This window comes from Bubalus bubalis, chromosome 1 (assembly GCF_019923935.1).
Source record: "Bubalus bubalis isolate 160015118507 breed Murrah chromosome 1, NDDB_SH_1, whole genome shotgun sequence".
Classification (NCBI taxonomy): Eukaryota; Metazoa; Chordata; class Mammalia; order Artiodactyla; family Bovidae; genus Bubalus; species Bubalus bubalis.
This window is the reverse complement of record NC_059157.1, coordinates 198,488,640-198,506,430: the sequence shown is the minus strand read 5'-3', so window position 1 is coordinate 198,506,430 and position 17,791 is coordinate 198,488,640.

Here is a 17,791-nt window from a genome sequence, read left to right as displayed (position 1 = left end):
AGCCATCGGGGCATGCAGTCTTTTCAAACCACCATCATTTGCTGGGAGCTGAGACTATGCCCACCCTCTTTGGATAAGGCTGAGCCTTTGCTACACACTTGTCCTCCCGGCACCTCGGCTTCCTCAGCAGGAAACAGAATGTCAAACACTGGCCTGGCTGCCTGGTTGCCAGGATTAGGGATGTTTCTGGCACAGCCTCTGGCTCCCATTGTTTCCTTCCCTGCGTGCCCAGGGCCCTTCTGAAAGAAAGAAACGCAGACTCCATCTTGGCCATCTCATAGTCTATATGTAACGAAATGAGGAAATTGCATTCTCCCAGTCACTGGGAACTAGAATTCATCTTGAACAGAATCTTATCCTTTTGTTTGAAAACAATAGTTTGCTTGGTTTTGGGGGGTGTGCTGTTCACTGATGTAGCTGGTTCTCCTCCTTCTGGCAGATGGTGGGATACGCCACTTGCCCTTGAAGTTGGGTGTGGGCACGTGAGTAGAAGTGACATGTGGGGGACCTTAGAGCCAGGAAATCATTCTCCACATTCTCTTTTCCCCGCCGACAGCAACTGGTGGAGTTCTCAGTGGAGTGTCTGTCGGCTCACGGCCTTGAAAGACGACGACACAGAGCAAAGGTCCCTGCTCACCTGTAGTGAACGATGTCACAGACAGGAAATGACCATTTTTGTTTTAAAGCACTAATTTTTGAGGTGGGGGCAGCTGTTTGTTACCACAGCATAACTTAGCCCATCCTAACTACCCCGTCCATAAGGTGTCAGAGGAGACTCCAGGGACTGGGTGTAGATGAGATGGCCCTGCACAGAACAAGAGGGAAGACTGTTTTCCCTGCTGATAGGGGAAGAGCAAGAATATAGAAGTGACGCCAGCAAATGTGGAAAAGCTGGCATATTCTTTCCATTTTTTGCAACATTCTCCACTGAAATGAGACTTCAGCTTGTCCCTCACAGCAAATTGTCCTGCCTTTCTTGGGCAACACCAGATTAGTCTGAGAGGATGACATTACCCAGGAAAAGCCAGGGCACTGAAGAGACTTTCAAATTTGAAAACTTCCATTCTGATATGTAGCCCCATTGATGAAAATCACCCTTTGGTAATTACGAGGGCTTGCATTTTTGTCAAGTGGCCTCCATCATGTAATTAAAAAGTCACAAGAGGTGACCCTGGGGTCGCCCCTCGTAGGTTGATCAGACCTCAGGTGCAGGTAAAAAGAAGCAGAAGGGCTTCCGGGGTCAGCACTCTCCCGCCCCGTCACACCGGGAGACCGCCTTCCTCGTGGCCCTGCCAACTGCAGACCCTCAGGCTGTGACTTTCACGGATCACCAGAGACAGAAGCCCCGGCGTTCAGAGCCTGGATGCTTTGACTCCTTGCCACCATCTAACTGGATGGTTTAGCCAGTGACTTAACCTCTCCGAGTTTCACATTCCTGTCTATAACATATGGAAACCACTGTCCACCTCATAGAGTTGGTATACAGAATAAATGAAATATTGCGTGTAAATTACCTGGCTTATACTAAGTTACCTGGCTTATACTAAGCTTTCAATAAATGAAACCAGTTACCTCTTCAAAGAATTACTTTTTATGACATTTCTTTCTCCTTGTTGATTTTATCACAATATCTTTATTATGGAGTTTTATTCATAGAAAATCAACTAATTGAAGTATTAGGTCCATTTTTAAATTGGTATAGGTGACATAAAGTGAGATTTGGAGAGAAAGAAGGAACTGATTTCCTGCAGGTAACAGACCCTCTGCACTCGTTAGAAGTGTTGCAGGTCATCCAGTGTCCACTTTCCCCAAGTGTACGTCGAAGCGTGTATATCCTGTGTGATCCAGCACCTTCCTACCTGCCACCACCGTACCGCACACACGCCTCCTCGTGAGCTGTGCTCAGCACACACTGGTGTATTTAACACTGACAGGCTTCATGCAAAACTTGCTGCTTCCCAGGCCTCTACTTTGTATCTCAAATGTTCTTCCATATTCTCTGTCCTTTGCCAAACCTGTGCATCCTCCAGAATGCAGCTTAGCTCCCACCCAGGCTGTGTGGGTACCCAGAGGCTGACAGATCCAGAGATGAGTGGAGTTGGACAAGTGAAGACTATCAATCACTCAGACTGGTGACCCCTACAGGCCAGTTCCTTACCCTCATTAAACCTCATTTCCTCATCTACAAGGTGTGAAAGTGTTAGTCGATCAGTCATGTCTGACTCTTAGGGACCCCATGGACTGTAGCCCACCAGGCTCCTCTGTCCATGGGATTCTCCAGGCAAGGATACTAGAGTGGGTCGCCATGCCCTTCTCCAGGGGATCTTCCCAAGTCGGGGACTGAACCCAGGTCTCCTGCATTGCAGGAGGATTCTTTAGCATCTGAGCCACCAGGGAAGCCCCACAAGGTGTGAGGACTATGCATCTACCTGGAGTCGTCACGAAGATTAACGGAGATCCTGAGAGGGGCAAGCCCCACAGGGCCAATCACATTGCAAGCCCCTCCCAGTTCTGTCCCCATGGATTCTCCCACGGGGCTGACACCCTCCCCGCTGAGTGCAGGACAGAGGCAGATGCTTCCAAGCAGAAGGGCTCCCAGCCTGATGTGGGGTCTGTGCTCCTGAGGGAAGCCCATTTTCCCAGCTGTTCCTCACTAAAAGGAACCAGCGCAGAGCATCCTCATGCTCCCTGACCCCTCCCTGGAGTCTTGCCCTCTCAGATGAGCCCCGGTTCACTACTCACAGTAATTCTCACAGCAGCCATGAGAAGGGAGCACAGCTAGGCTTTCTGGTGGCCTCAGAGGCCCTTCGTTACTCTCTTGACAACTACCTGTTTTGGGCTGTGCCGCTCAGCTGGTGGGAATCTTAGTTTCCTGACCAGGGACCGAACCCAGGCCCCAGGCCGTGAGAGCTCAGAGTCCGAACCACTGGTTGTTGTTCAGTCGCTCGGTCATGCCTGACTCCATGCGACCCCATGGACTGCAACCCACTGGGCTCCCCCGTCCACGGGATTCTCCAGGCAAGAACGCTGGACTGGGTTGCCATTTCCTCCTCCCGAACCATTGGACCACCAGGGAATTCCCTTGATGGCTCTTTTAAGGAACTTCATCAGGGGCTCTCGAGCAGCACCAGAGTGTGGTTCTTAAACTTAAGTGAGTGTCAGAATCAGCTGGGGAGGGGGCTTGGTAAACCACAGACTGCTGGGCCCAGCCCCGACTCAGAAGGTCTGCATCTCCCAGGACTGCCGATGCAGCTGGTGTCGGGCCACACCCAGAGCGTCCGCACTGGAGACGCAAGCCCACTTCTTCCCGCCCTTTCCGCTCCCTGAGGGTCCTAGGCAGGGCCCAGCCTGCCCTCCCGAGGCTCCTGCTCCTAGGACCTTCCTGGAGCCTGGTACCATCTGCGCTCTCCTCTGGTTCCCCGACGGGAGCGCCCCTCACCCTCCTCCTGCTCTCTTTCCTCTTCGCTTTCTCGACACTCTCTCCCCCTGGGAACCATGTCTGTCTTGCTCACCATGGTAACCCCAGCACTTAACACAATGCCCAGAGACCAAGCACTCATAAGTAGACCGACTCATGCTGAACCGTCCAGATGACCTCCTTGTGTGTGTGATTCTCGTATCAGTCAGGACAGGGTAACAAACAGCACCCGAGTCTCAGTGGCTCAAACATCAGTTAAAGTTTACTTCGTTTTCACTGTGTCCATTGCAGGCTGGCAGGGTGCTCTCCTTGTGCCCACTTCAGGACCCGGTCTAAGGCACCTGTACCATTTGGAACACTGCTGGTGAAGCGTGGAGAAGCTCACACCAGCTCTCACATGCTTCCACCCAGAAGTAAGGCACGTATCTGACTCGGATTTCATTGGCTAATCCAGTTTCACTGCCACGCCTGACTTCAGGGGGCTAGGAAGTCAGACACCCAGCGCTGCCATCGCCAGCAGGGAAGGATAACAGGACCCTGGGGGAGCAGCCCGAGTCTCCCACCCCCGCCTGTAGCCCTCGTTTCTACCCTGGCTTCCAGACTTGTGTGCCCAAATGCCTGCTTGACATTTATAGCTGGTAGATCCTCTAGTATGTTGATTTTAAGACTGAATATACTCCTACCAAGTTCCCGTTTCTTCCTTTGTCTGTATTACTGGGTTTATTCCCAGGAAAAATGTATGGGTTTTATCTCTTGGCCTTGTCTTTGCCCTTGCACAGACCATCAGTTGTCATATCCAGCCAATTGTATGCCCTATATATCAGTGCTTGAATCCTATCTTACACCCTGTCCTAAGTTACCCACTCGTATTCATTCGTCCACTAAGAGGTAAAAATACCCCCCACGTGCCAGGAGCTGCACTGGGCTCTGGAGACACAGCACCGGAACAGAGCCCCAGCCTGGCCTCATGGAGCTCACGGTCGGGACGGTGACGACTGGACTGTACAAGGGGTGAGGTAATTATGGGTGTTACAGAAGCTGTGATGGAGGAAACGGAGGGCGGGGGCCGTGCTCCAGGGTCGGCCCGCGCTGCCTCCTGTCCGGAACTGCTGCAGAAGCCTCCTCCATGGTCCTCCTCACCTTCTCCCTCCGTCTGCCCAGCGCAGCAACAGACTAGGAAAAGTAGAAGCGATCCTCCTCTGCAAAGGACTTACCGTGGAATCCCTCACTCAAGTGTTTTCAGTGAGTCTCCACCGCCTCTAAACAAAGGGACCTACAAGGTCCTCCAGCTTCAGCCTAATCCGTCTCTCTGCCACTGTTTCCCACTTTGCTCCCCTCACCGATGGTCAAGGCAAACCTCACTGCTGATGGTTCTCTTCACATACCCTCCACACTGTCCAGCTCCTCGTCCTGTTCTCTGGAATGGCTGCCAATTCCTTGGGTCAAGATCGTACCCATTCTTCAGACGTCACATCTGAAATGACTTCCCTCTCCGGTTAGCGCCGACAACCCTTGGTCTGACTCCCTAAGTTTCTTTTCTGAGTTGTGTCCTGGGCCTGCCCTGTCCTTCCAGGAGACTGTAACTTTACTGAGAAGGAGATCTGGCTGTGTTGAGCTCCTGTTTCACCCCGGCCTCATCAATCGCAGCTGCGTGACTGCAGAATCCATCAGTGCCCACAGGGTCTGGACTCAGGAATCCAGGGGTTTGCTGCCCTCTGCCCCCACCTCTCCTTTTCTCCTAGCAGGAGCACCTCCGGCTGACTCGAGAGGCCCCCTCGTTTCTCAGAGGGAGATCCATGAGCTGTCTTCTACTTCACCTACTCTCTGGAACTTTCTTCAACCTCTTGGTAAACTTTTCTGCCAAGCAAGATCCCTGCTCCTGTCTCCTCCCCTGCCTAGCCCCCTAGATTTTTTTCCTTTTGCTGGATTTGAATGGACATATTCCCACTTCTCTGCATGAGTTAAGGGACTATGAACTGGTGGGTGAGAGGGGCTCATCATGGATTTGGAGACTGCCCGGCTGTGGTTTAAATCCTGGCTCTCCAGCCTAGTGCCTGAAGCTCAGTCAGTCAGTTCAGTCGCTCAGTCACTCAGTCATGTCTGACTCTTTGTGACCCCATGGACTGCAGCACGCCAGGCCTCCCTGTCCATCACCAACTCCTAGAGATTACTCAAACTCATGTCCATTGAGTCAGTGATTCCTTAAGCTCAGGGAGATGCTTTCTTTCACCTGAGTATTGGGGATAATCATGCTCCTGCCCCAGACAGAGTGGGAAAATACACAGGAAGTGCTTTGTGCATTGATTGCTCCCACAGGCACCTCAATCAATGGGCATCACTATTCTAGTTTGTCTTGCTCCCCTTGCTTTGCTCCCTCCCCACCGCCTACTCTTAACCTCTCTAACCCCAGAACCGCCAGCCTGAGCCCACTACGGCCCCACCTCCCCCTCCTCCTCTCCTGCCCCCCCGTCCCTACCCCCTTGACCCCCACCGTGGCCTCCGAGGAAGGAAGGAAGCAGGTGCCCGAACGAGAGTGAAATAGACACACGCAGGGCTGCCTAGCTTCAGACTCATCCATTTCAGTTTGCAGCATCTCTTGTCTGGAGAGCGGAGGACTTTAAGTTTAGAGCTCACACGCGTGCTCTTCGGCTCCTCTGGACCATGCCTGGTCCAGCCATCACTCTCGCCCTGCTGCCTGCCGCCATGGAATGGCCTGCGATCCTCCCAGCCCGTGCGTGGCCTCCTGTTCCAGCCCAGCTTGCTCCCCACAGGGGCCCACAGGAAGGAAGAGCCCCCCTCTCCCTTGCCCACAGTGGTCCAGCCAAAGTTGAAGACTGGAGCCTGGCAGTGTTCCAGTGTGCCATATTGCAAACTTCCTGCTAAAATATTGCACAGCGACAAGGAGGGTCCCTGGAAAGTTGCAGCAAAGGTTTTAATGGGCGAACTGTAGTGGACTCTACTGTGTTCTCGGCCTGACTTTGGAGGGACAGTCTGTGGGACCTCCAACAGCTAGAGCTCCAGGGGCCTGGGTTGGAGCTGCCGGAAATGTTCTCAGGTTCCCTACAACACAAACACTCTGGGAACCTCGAAAAGGTGTAGATTTTATGAAACCTTTAGATACAAGGTTTCCTGGGTGATTTGAGGACAGGGCAGGACTGTGACCCAACACTGAAGATGCTCTTGAGTCTAAGCAGCTGAAAGCATCAGTTATAATCAGTCAAGGGTTTCTAATAGCCAGAATATTAGGAATAATGGATAACACATGCCAGCCACTGAGCTACGGTTTATATGCACGAGCCTTTAATCCCTGTAACAGTCCTAGAAAGCACTTTTACAGAATATGTATTCAACACAGAGAGGGCCTATTCTGAATGGATGCCAGGACAGCTCTCCCTCTTACCTGGCTCCATAGGGGGATTGACTTTTTAATCCAACCAGCAGCAGCCAGCTACATTTTGTACTATATAAAAAATGTTAGGAATCATTGATTTTATTCATACTTGCTATTTTAGTAGGAGAAGGGGATCATGTGTGTGGTGTGTGTGTGTGTGTGTGTGTGTGTGTGTGTGTGTGTGTGTATGTATCTGAATTAAGAAGCACACTGTTCCTGTTCTTGGTTATCCACATCTAAGCAATGATCCATTGATTGGTCTTCATGCCTATTAGCCAAGCTATAGGCATACAGATATAGACTGTTGAGTGCCCTATGCCAAAATAAGTCAGTGTGACATTCTGATGTCTGTTAACTACAGACATGCTTATTTTACAGTTTGTTCCTTAAAATTGTACCTGATTTTTAGAATTGTAATAATAGCTATTCAACAGTATGTGAACTGTGAACTTCCAGATATTCAAGCTGGATTTAAAAAAGACAGAGGAATGAGAGATCAAATTGCCAATATTCATTGGATCATTGAAAAAGCAAGAGAGTTCCAGAAAAACATCTACTTATGCTTTATTGACTATGCCAAAGCCTTTGACTGTGTGGACCACAACAAACTCTGGAAAATTCTTAAAGAGATGGGAATACCACACCACCTGATCTGCCTCTTGAGAAATCTGTATGCAGGTCAAGAAGCAACAGTTAGAATTGGACATGGAACAACAGACTCGTTCCAAATAGGAAAAGGAGTACATCAAGACTGTACATCGTCACCCTGCTTATTTAACTTATATGCAGAGTACATCATGAGAAATGCTGGGCTGGAAGAAGCACAAGCTGGAATCAAGATGGCTGGGAGAAATATCAATAACCTCACCTATGCAGATGACACCACCCTTATGGCAGAAAGAGAAGAACTAAAGAGCCTCTTGATGAAAGTGAAAGAGGACAGTGAAAAAATTGGCTTCAAACTCAACATTCAGAAAACTAAGATCATGGCATCCGGTCCCATCACTTCATGGTGATTAGATAGGGAAACAGTGGAAACAGTGGCAGACTTTGTTTTGAGGGGGCTCCAAAATCACTGCAGATGGTGACTGCAGCCATGAAATTAAAAGACGCTTGCTCCTTGGAAGAAAAGTTATGACCAACCTAGACAGCATATTCAAAAGCAGAGCCATTACTTTGCTAACAAAGCTCTAGTCAAGGCTATGGTTTTTCCAATAGTCATGTATGGATGTGAGAGTTGGACTTACATTGAACACCAAAGAATTGATGCTTTTGAGCTGTGGTGTTGAAGAAGACTCTTAAGAGTCCCTCGGACTGCAAGGAGATCCAACCAGTCCATCCTAAAGGAGATCAGTCCTGGGTGTTCATTGAAAGGACTGATGTTAAAGCTGAAGCTCCAATACTTTGGCCACCTGATGCAAAGAGCTGACTCATTGGAAAAGACACTGATGTTGGGAAAGATTGAGGGCAGGAGGAGAAGGGGATGACAGAGGATGAGATGGCTGGATTGCATTACCGACTCGATGGACATGGGTTTGGGTAGACTCCGGGAGTTGGTGATGGACAGGGAGGCCCGGCGTGGTGCAGTTCATGAGGCTGCAAAGAGTCAGACACAACTGAGTGACTGAACTGAACTGAATGATAGCTAACATTTCCGAGCACTGCCCGTGTGCCAGACCGTCACCCCACCACGCAAGTGCTACCTCCTCCCTTCCCACAGCCCCCCAGGGTCTTCAGAGGCCATCAACAGAGCTCCCATTTAGAGGAGGAAGAGGCTGGGGAGCGGGGCTGCTCGCTGAGGTCACACAGGCAGGAAGCAGCAGGCCTGCCCTGGACCCTGGCTTGGTCTGCCTTGGGAACCCATCGGCTTAACGGCACTGCTGCTGCTGCTGCTGCTAAGTCGCCTCATCGGACCGCACAGCACCCTGGGGTAAAAGTAACTGACAAGATGTTGATTTAAAAATACAAAGCATTAGGGGCAGAGAGAGAAAAAGGAAGGAAATTCATGAACTAACGGGGAGCTGGTCTTTCCGGCAGAAATCTGCTCTGATTCGAATGAAAGGCTCAAGCCACAGGGAAGCGGAGGCCTGCAAGGGCCTGGTGGCCTTATTCGCAGCCTTCAAGGGTGGGGAGGGAGCTTTGGGCCTCACCTGCACGCTTTTCCTTCCCTCCAATTCCCTTGTCTCTCCTGAGCCCACACCATTCTGTTCCAACAATGCCCATTCTCCCTGTCTCAAAAACCCCCGCTGTCATCTGCCATAGGGGAGGATTTTTATTGACACCCTCTTCTCTTTGAGACTCCTGACTAATAGGAATGCATATTAGGAATTCATAAACTTGCTTTCAAAGACGCCCCACAGGAAGCAATACAATTTTTTCACGGGTCGCTTTGTCCCCCTTCTAAGAAAAAAAATAAGCCTACAATGGAATATAGGGAGTTAAAGAAAGGGTCTTAAATGAGAGCAATTGATTTTCTGTGAAGTCTTTTCTTAGAAGGCCTTTGAGAGAGCAGCAGGGGTCACCCCCCACACTCTCCGGGGGGTTCTCTTCCTTCTCATCTTGCAATTCTGAGCTGGCAGGGAGGTGCCAAGCCACACCGCAGAGCTGAGGGCCTGGCCCAGCCCTCAGTGTCTATTCAGGGAGGACAACACGGGGCTGAGTCGCCTGAAACCAGCTCTTAAATCACAAGCAGCAGGAGTCAGACAATGTGGACGTAATCACCGCTTCTCATCTGCTAGTTTCGGGGGGTGGAGGTGGGGGCGGGGGAGAATAGCAACTTAAGACCTTGTAACGCAGGTTTTGTATTAGGACTGGTTTCAGAGCCTCCTGGAGGATACAGCCCGTGTCACTAATGATTTCTGTGTCCTCTTCTTCACAACGGAAAAAGCATCACCAACTGCAGGCATATCCATATCTGTTATTTCTTCCTAAGAAAAGCCATTTGTTTTAAAAAGTTTAAACCCTAAGAGACGTACTTTAGACTAGTGATGTCCAAGAGATATAATGGGGACCATATCAAATTTTCTAGTAGTCATTTTTAAAAAGGTAAAAAGAAATAAGTAATAGGTGCATGGTTTTAATAATGCATTTTATTTAACACAATATACCCAAAACATCCTAACACGTAAATCAATATTTTGAAGATTATTAATGTTATTCTGCATTCTTTTTTTCATAGTAATCTCTGACCTCACATGTGTATCTACCCATCTCAACCCGGACCAGTCACATTTCAAGTGCTCCTTGAGGGGCGTGTGGCACGAGGGCGTCTGGCTGAATGAGGCAGACACAGATGCTGTTGGATCTATGGGTGTTGGTGCATGTGTATACTGCTTGAAACAGGTCTTAACAAAATTCAAGATTCACATACAAACAGGGAGTGCAACTCTGTCCTAATCTTCCCACTCGCTCTCAAACTGCGCGCATGTTGGACGAAAGGATCCAACTCATAGCCGTCATGTATTTCTTTGCTAATGAGTAATGTGGATAATTTATAATGATTACCTTTATCTGATTGTATGGTTTCTAATCCAATTCCTAGCCTGTCAAATTTTATCTTATTCTATTTCCAAACACTTGATTTCTTTTAAGGAATTTTCACATTCATATCAACCATCTATATTCAAAGTGAAAGTGAAAGTCACTCAGTTGTGTCCGACTCTTAGGGACTTCATGGGCTATATAGTCCATGGAATTCTCTAGGCCAGAATACTGAGTGGGTAGCCTTTCCCTTCTTCAGGGGATTTTCCCAACCCAGGGATCGAACCCAAGTCCCCCATATTGCAGGTGGATTCTTCACCAGCTGAGCCACCAGGGAAGCCCAAGGATACTGGAGTGGGTAGCCTATCCCTTCTCCAGAGGATCTTCCTGACCCAGGAATTGAACTGGGGTCTCCTGCACTGCAGGCTGATTCTTTACCAACTGAGCTATCAAGGAAGCACTTTGGGTCTATATCCAAAGTGTCTATTTAAAGATATCAAACTCAACTTATCTAAAACTGAATTTTAAAAAAAATTTTATTGAAATGTAGTTGATTTACAATGTTGTGTTAGCCTCAGGTGTTTGGCAAAGTGATTCATTATATATCTGTTGTTTTTCATATAATGGAAAAGAATATGAAAAAAGAACAGATATATATGGTAGGTTCTTGTTGTTCATCTATTTTATATATAGTAGCATGTATATTCTAAACCCAAACTCCTAATTGATCCGTCCCCACATTGTGATTTCCTCTGGTTTGTCTTCTATGTTTATGAGTCTACTTCTTTGGTACTTGAGTTCATTCTTATCTTCTTTTAAGATCGCACATATAAGTGACGTCATATGATATGTCTTTCTTTCTGACTTCAGTTCAGTTCAGTTCAGTTGCTCAGTTGTGTCTGACTCTTTGCGACCCCATGAATCACAGCACGCCAGGCCTCCCTGTCCATCACCAACTCCCAAAGTCCACCCAAAGCCACATCCATTGAGTCGGTGATGCCATCCAACCATCACATCCTCTGTTGTCCCCTTCTCCTATTGCCCTCAATCTTTCCCAGCATCAGGGTCTTTTCAAATGAGTCAGCTCTCTGCATCAGGTGGCCAAAGTGTTGGAGTTTCAGGCTTCAACATCAGTCCTTCCAATGAACACCCAGGACTGATCTCCTTTAGGATGGACTGGTTGGATCTCCTTGCAGTCCAAGGGACTCTCAAGAGTCTTCTCCAACACCACAGTTCAAAGGCATCAATTCTTCGGTGCTCAGCCTTCTTCACAGGCCAACTCTCACATCCATACATGACCACTGGAAAAACCATAGCCTTGACTAGACGGACCTTTGTTGGCAAAGTAATGTCTCTGCTTTTGAATATGCTATCTAGGTTGGTCATAACTTTCCTTCCAAGGAGTAAGCGTCTTTTAATTTCATGGCTGCAATCACCATCCGCAGTGATTTTGGAGCCCAGAAAAAGAAAGTCAACCACTATTATAAATAGAAAGTTTCCCCATCTATTTGCCATGAAGTGATGGGACTGGATGCCATGATCTTAGTTTTCTGAATGTTGAGCTTTAAGCCAACTTTTTCACTCTATCACTTTCATTAAGAGGCTCTTTAGTTCTTCTTCACTTTCTGCCATAAGGATGGTGTCATCTGCATATCTGAGGTTATTGATATTTCTCCCGGCAATCTTGATTCCAAATTGTGCTTCTTCTAGCCCAGCATTTCTCATGATGTACTCTGCACAGAAGTTAAATAAGCGGGGTGACAATATGCAGCCTTGATGTACTCCTTTCCTGATTTAGAACCAATCTGTTGTTCCATGTCCAGTTCTTACTGTTGCTTCCTGACCTGGATACAGGTTTCTCAAGAGGCAGGTCAGGTGATCTGGTATTCCCATCTCTTTCAGAATTTTCCACAGTTTATTGTGATCCACACGGTCAAAGGCTTTGGCACAGTCAATAAAGCAGAAATAGATGTTTTTCTGGAACTCTCCTGGTTTTTCAGTGATCCAGTGGATGTTGGCAATTTGATCTCTGGTTCCTCTGCCTTTTCTAAATCCAATTTGAACATCTGGAAGGTCTCGGTTCACATATTGCTGCTGAAGCCTGGCTTGGAGAATTTTGAGCATTACCTTACTAGCGTGTGAGATGAGTGCAATTGTGTGGTAGTTTGAGCATTCTTTGGCATTGCCTTTCTTTGGGATTGGAATGAAAACTGACCTTTTCCAGTTCTGTGGCCACTGTTGAGTTTTCCAAATTTACTGACATATTGAGTGCAGCACTTTCAAGCATCTCTTTTAGAATTTGAAATAGCTCATCTGGAATTCCATCGCCTCCACTAACTTTGTTCATAGTGATGCTTCCTAAGGCCCACTTGACTTCACATTCCAGGATGTCAGGCTCTAGGTGAGTGTGAGTAATCACACCTTCGTGATTATCTGGGTCGTGAAGATCTTTTTTGTACAGTTCTTCTGTGTATTTTTGCCACCTCTTCTTAATATCCTCTGCTTCTGTTAGGTCCATACCGTTTCTGTCCTTTATTGAGCCCATCTTTGCATGAAATCTTCCCTTGGTATCTCTAAATTTCTGACTTCACTTAGTAAGATAATTTCTATGTCCGTTTATGTTGCTGCATGTAGCATTATTTCATTCTTTTTTATTGCTAATATTCCATTGTATGTAAGTACCACATCTTTATCCATTCATCGGTCAAAGGACATTTAGGTCGCTTTCATCCAAGCCTGGATTTTGGATCCTCCCTTCCCCACCAAACCAGAAAACCCTCGCTCCACCTACAGGCTTCAACATCAGTGGACAGTAACTCCACCTTTGAAGTTACTCAGGTCTAAAACTTTAGTCATCTTGATTCCTCTACTTCTCTCACACCACACATCCAGGTCATCAACCCATCATGTTGGCTCCACCTTAAAGTTTATCCAGAAAGCACCACGTCTCACCATTACTTCTCTGGTCTAAGCCACCAGCCTCTCAATGCAGTCCAGAAGACTCTTTTAAACCTAAGTCAGATCCAGCTATCTTGCTTTGAAAACTCTCTGCTGACTCCCTATTTCATGCCCACTAGAGCCCAGGACTAACAGGGCCCTATAAATTAAATGTGATCCTCCAGTCCCCGTTACCTCGCAGCCCTGACTCTGTCCCTCCAACCCCTTCCCTGTCTCGCTTCTTGGATGCTCCAGCGCAGCCTGGCCTCAAGACTTGTGCCCTAGCAGACCCTCTTCTTACTCCGCTTCAAGGCTTCTGAGAGCGCCTTCTCCAGTCAATCAGTTTACTCCTACCCTCTCTCTCCAGCCTATTCCCTGCCTCCATGTTCCCGGTCCCCATCCTGGCCGACCTATTACACAGCCCTAGACACTCTGCTGCAGGTATACACATGGCTTGTTCTCCCCTCACTTGGCACAGGGTAGGCACTCAACATATGAGTGATGAACAAGGGTATCTCCGCTATGCAAAATAACGTACTCCAGTAAAATTGCCAAAAGCTTAAAAATATCCATTACGCTTTCCTTCTCACCCTCTGCAGACCATTTCTAGGCAGTTTTGTTCATATTTATAGTGGTTTTATTACAGCAGAATGCTGAACCAGTTCTTCACAAATTTATGAACTCAGTAAAGTTTCTCTTTATCTTCCTACCCTGTCTTTCAATATGGTGTCCCCATCTCTCTGACTTTCTCTCTTGGATTTATTTAATACCAATTTAAGGCAGTTATCAAGGATACAACAGAACTGTGATGGATGTTCTATAATCTCTTCACTGCCCGGTGTAGTAATCAGTAGCCACATGTGGTTATTGAGCCCTGAAATGTGGCTAGCTCAAGTGAGGAAATGAAATTTTAATTAAAAGAACAATTGTAATTGATTTAAATCTAAATAGCCACTTGTGGCTAGTAGCTACTTTATTGGAAAGTGAAGCTCCATCTTTAAAGAATATTTATAAGCTCTTTGAGGAAAATGTATTTTCTCTCATTATATAATTATAAAGAAAATCAATATCTCCTTTTATTATTTGAAGTATGGTTGATTTACAATGTTGTATTAGTTTCTGCCGTGGGTGTGTGTACTTAGTCACGTCCGACTCTTTTCGACCCTGTGGACTGTAGCCCACCAGGCTCCTCTGTCCATAGGACTTTCCAGGCGAGAACACTGGAGTGGGTTGCCATTTCCTTCTCCAAACTTCTGCTGTACAGCAAAGTGATTCATTTATCCGTACATGCACATTCTTTTTTCATATTCTTTTTCATTATGGTTTATCACAGGATAGTGAATACAGTTCCCTGTGCTGTACTGTAAGACTTTGTTGTTCATCCACTCAGTATGTACTGGTTTGTACCTGCTCATCCAAAACTCCCAGTCCATCCCTTCCCCACGAATCGTCTCCTTTTAACACAGGTCTGTTCTCTATGTCTGTGAGTCTGTTTCTGTTCTGTAGAAAATTCATGTCATATTTTAGATTCCACGCTTAAATGATATCAACTGGTATTTGTCTTTCTCTTTCTTTCTTCACTTTATGATAATCTCTAGGTCCAACCATCATGTTGCTGCAAATGGCATTATTTCACTCTTTTTCTGGCCGAGCAGTAGTGCATTGGGTATGTGCCGCATCTTTACGCACTCATCTGTCGATAGACATTCAGGTTGTTCCCATGTCTTGGCTATTGTGAGTAGTGTTGTGATGGACACAGGCGTGTATGTTATACAGTTTTGTAAATTATACTGTTTTTGTCCAGACAGTTTTGTCCAGATATATGGCCAGGAGTGGGGTTGGTGGATCACATGGGGATTCTATAGCTTCTTGAGGACCCTCCATCCATTGTGGCTGTACCAACTTACATTCCCACCAACAGTGTAGGAAAGTTTTCCTTTTTCTCCACAGCCTCTCCAGCATTTGTTATTTGTAGACTTTAAAATTTTAATTTATTTTTGGCTATACCATACAGCACGTGGGATATTAGTTCCCTGAGCAGGGATCAAAACTGCACCTTCTGCATGGGAAGCTCAGAGTCAACCACTGGACCCTCAGAGAAGCTCATCTGTAGACTTTTTAATGATGGCCATTCTGACTGGTATGAGGCAGCACCTCACTGTAGTTTTGATTCACATTTCTCTAATAATTAGTGACTGTCGGACCTCTTTTCAGGTGCCTGTTAGCCATCTGTATGTTTTCTTTGGAGAAATGTCTATTTAGGTACTCTGCCCGTTTTTCGACTGGGTTGGAGTGTTTTGTCGTTGAGATGATGAGCTGGTCATATGTTTTGGAGATTAAGCCCTGCTTCTCACGTTGTTTGCACGCACTTTCTTCCATCGTGTAGGTTGTCTTTTCATTTTGTTAACAGTTCCCTTTGCTATGCAAGGTTTGATTAGGTTCCATTTGTTTATTTTTTCTTCTATTTCTATTGCCTAAGGAAACATTGATATTATTTATGTCAGAGGACGTTTTACCTACATTCTCCTCTAGAAATTTTATGATGGCTTGTCTCATGTTTAAGTCTTTGTTTTGGGTTTATTTTTGTGCATAGTGTGAGGGTGTGTTCTAACTTTATTAATTTACGTGCCGCCATCCAGCCTTCATAAAACCACTTGCTGAACAGGCTGTCTTTTCCCCCTTGTATGTTTGGGCCTCCTTGTTGAACATTAATTTCCATCGGTGGCTTCACTGTGTTTCCCACACAGTGAATCGTAAATCGGTGGGTTTACGTCCCGGTTCTCCACTCTGCTCCACTGATCTGTGTCTCTGTTTTTGTGCCAATAGCGTGCCATTTTGATTACTGTAGCTTTGTTGAATTGTTTGAAGTCTGGGAGGGTTATGCTTCCTGCTTTGTTCTTATTCCTCAGCATTGCTTTGGCACTTCTGGGTCTTTTATGGTTCCATATGCATTTTAGGATTATTTGTTCTAGCTCTATGAAAAATGTTATTTGGGTAATTTGATAGGAATCACATTAAATCTGTAGATCGCTTTTGGTAGCATGGCTCTTTCAACAATACTGATTTTTCCAGTCCAAAAATTACAGGATATCTCCATTTCTTTGAATCATGTTGAATTTCCTTTTTTCATATTTTATAGTTCTTAGCACATAAGTCTTTCACCTCCTTGGTCAGGCTTATTAGCAAATTTTTTTGGTGATTTTTTAAAAGTCTTTTTTACATTCCCCTTCTAATATTTCATTGCCAGTAAAGAAATGTAAGTGATTTCTGTAGGTTAAACCATTTCTTGTACCCTAACTATTTAGTACCTTGACTATTTCCTCTTTATTAACAATTTGGGAAAGTATTATAGAAAGTAGTGACTTGAGAGTCAAATTTTAAGTCCATGAAAAGTTGTGAGTTAAACCCAAGATGGCCAAGGTTGGGGGAAAGGGAGTATGGAAATTACTTTTTAAAATCAGTATGCTCATCAAGTTCTCACAATAAGCCTGTGAGGCTGGTTCAACTCTTCCCACCTTCATCACACAGATGGAGAAATGGGGTCTCTCAGAGTTCACCTGTGGACCAAGATGCCCTCTGCCCGACCCCAGAGCCTGAGCGGAACTTTGCGTGGCCACTCTCTCCTCTCCTAATATCGTCCTTTAAGCCAGAGCACCACAGAACAGTAACATAGGATACTAGAGGGAAGGAGCTGGACATTCAGATGGTGCACTTGAGATTTTGCAGGGCTTATATGGAAGCGAACAAGTCAAGGGTATAGCCCTGGGTATGTAGTCGGAGGTAAGGCAGTCAAGCCAACAGCTGGAAGAACACACCCCACGGAACTAATTGGTTAGAACCAACATTCTGTCATGGGTTCTCTGTGTAGGTCAAAACAGTGTGGCAAATTGTGAATGTATTCGAGGTTTTTGTCTTTTTCGCTAGCAGGCATGCCCAGCGGAAGACGCGGCCCTCCCCGTTCCTGCAGCTGGCCTTTATTAGTGTTTACTGCTCGCTGGTATAAACTGTGCTACTTGGAATTGGATTAGGGAGAGATCTGGTCTAAATTAAAGCTGTAATAAATGAGCACTGTTTACATTTCCTCACACCTGCCCTTCTCCACACACACATCAAATTACTCTGGAAATGAAATGCAAAATAAAAACGAGGAAGGATTCTGTTTTTCATTAACGTGTAATTATAAAGTGCTGGGGAGCCCCGCTGGGTGGAGAAGGAAGGCCCATAGTAGGGGCGGTGATGCTGGAGGGTGCGACATTTCTCAGTGCTATTTACTACAGATGGAGTATTATTCCCACATCTTTACGAAGAGAGGAGTAACAGTGAGGACTTCGATGGATCTCCCCGGGCTCAAATCAAGACAGGGACGGAGCTGTGTTCCTTACTGTGGGCTCTGGGTGGGGGCCGCTTCCTGGTCTTTTCCAGCTTCAAGAAGTCACCTGCAGTCTTCGGCTCATGTCCACCTTCTGCCACCTTCAAAGCCAGCAAGCAAGCTGGGTCCTTCTTAAGTCATGTCTCCCTGACCTTCTCCACTCGCATCTGGCCTAGCTCATCTACTACCTGCTTCC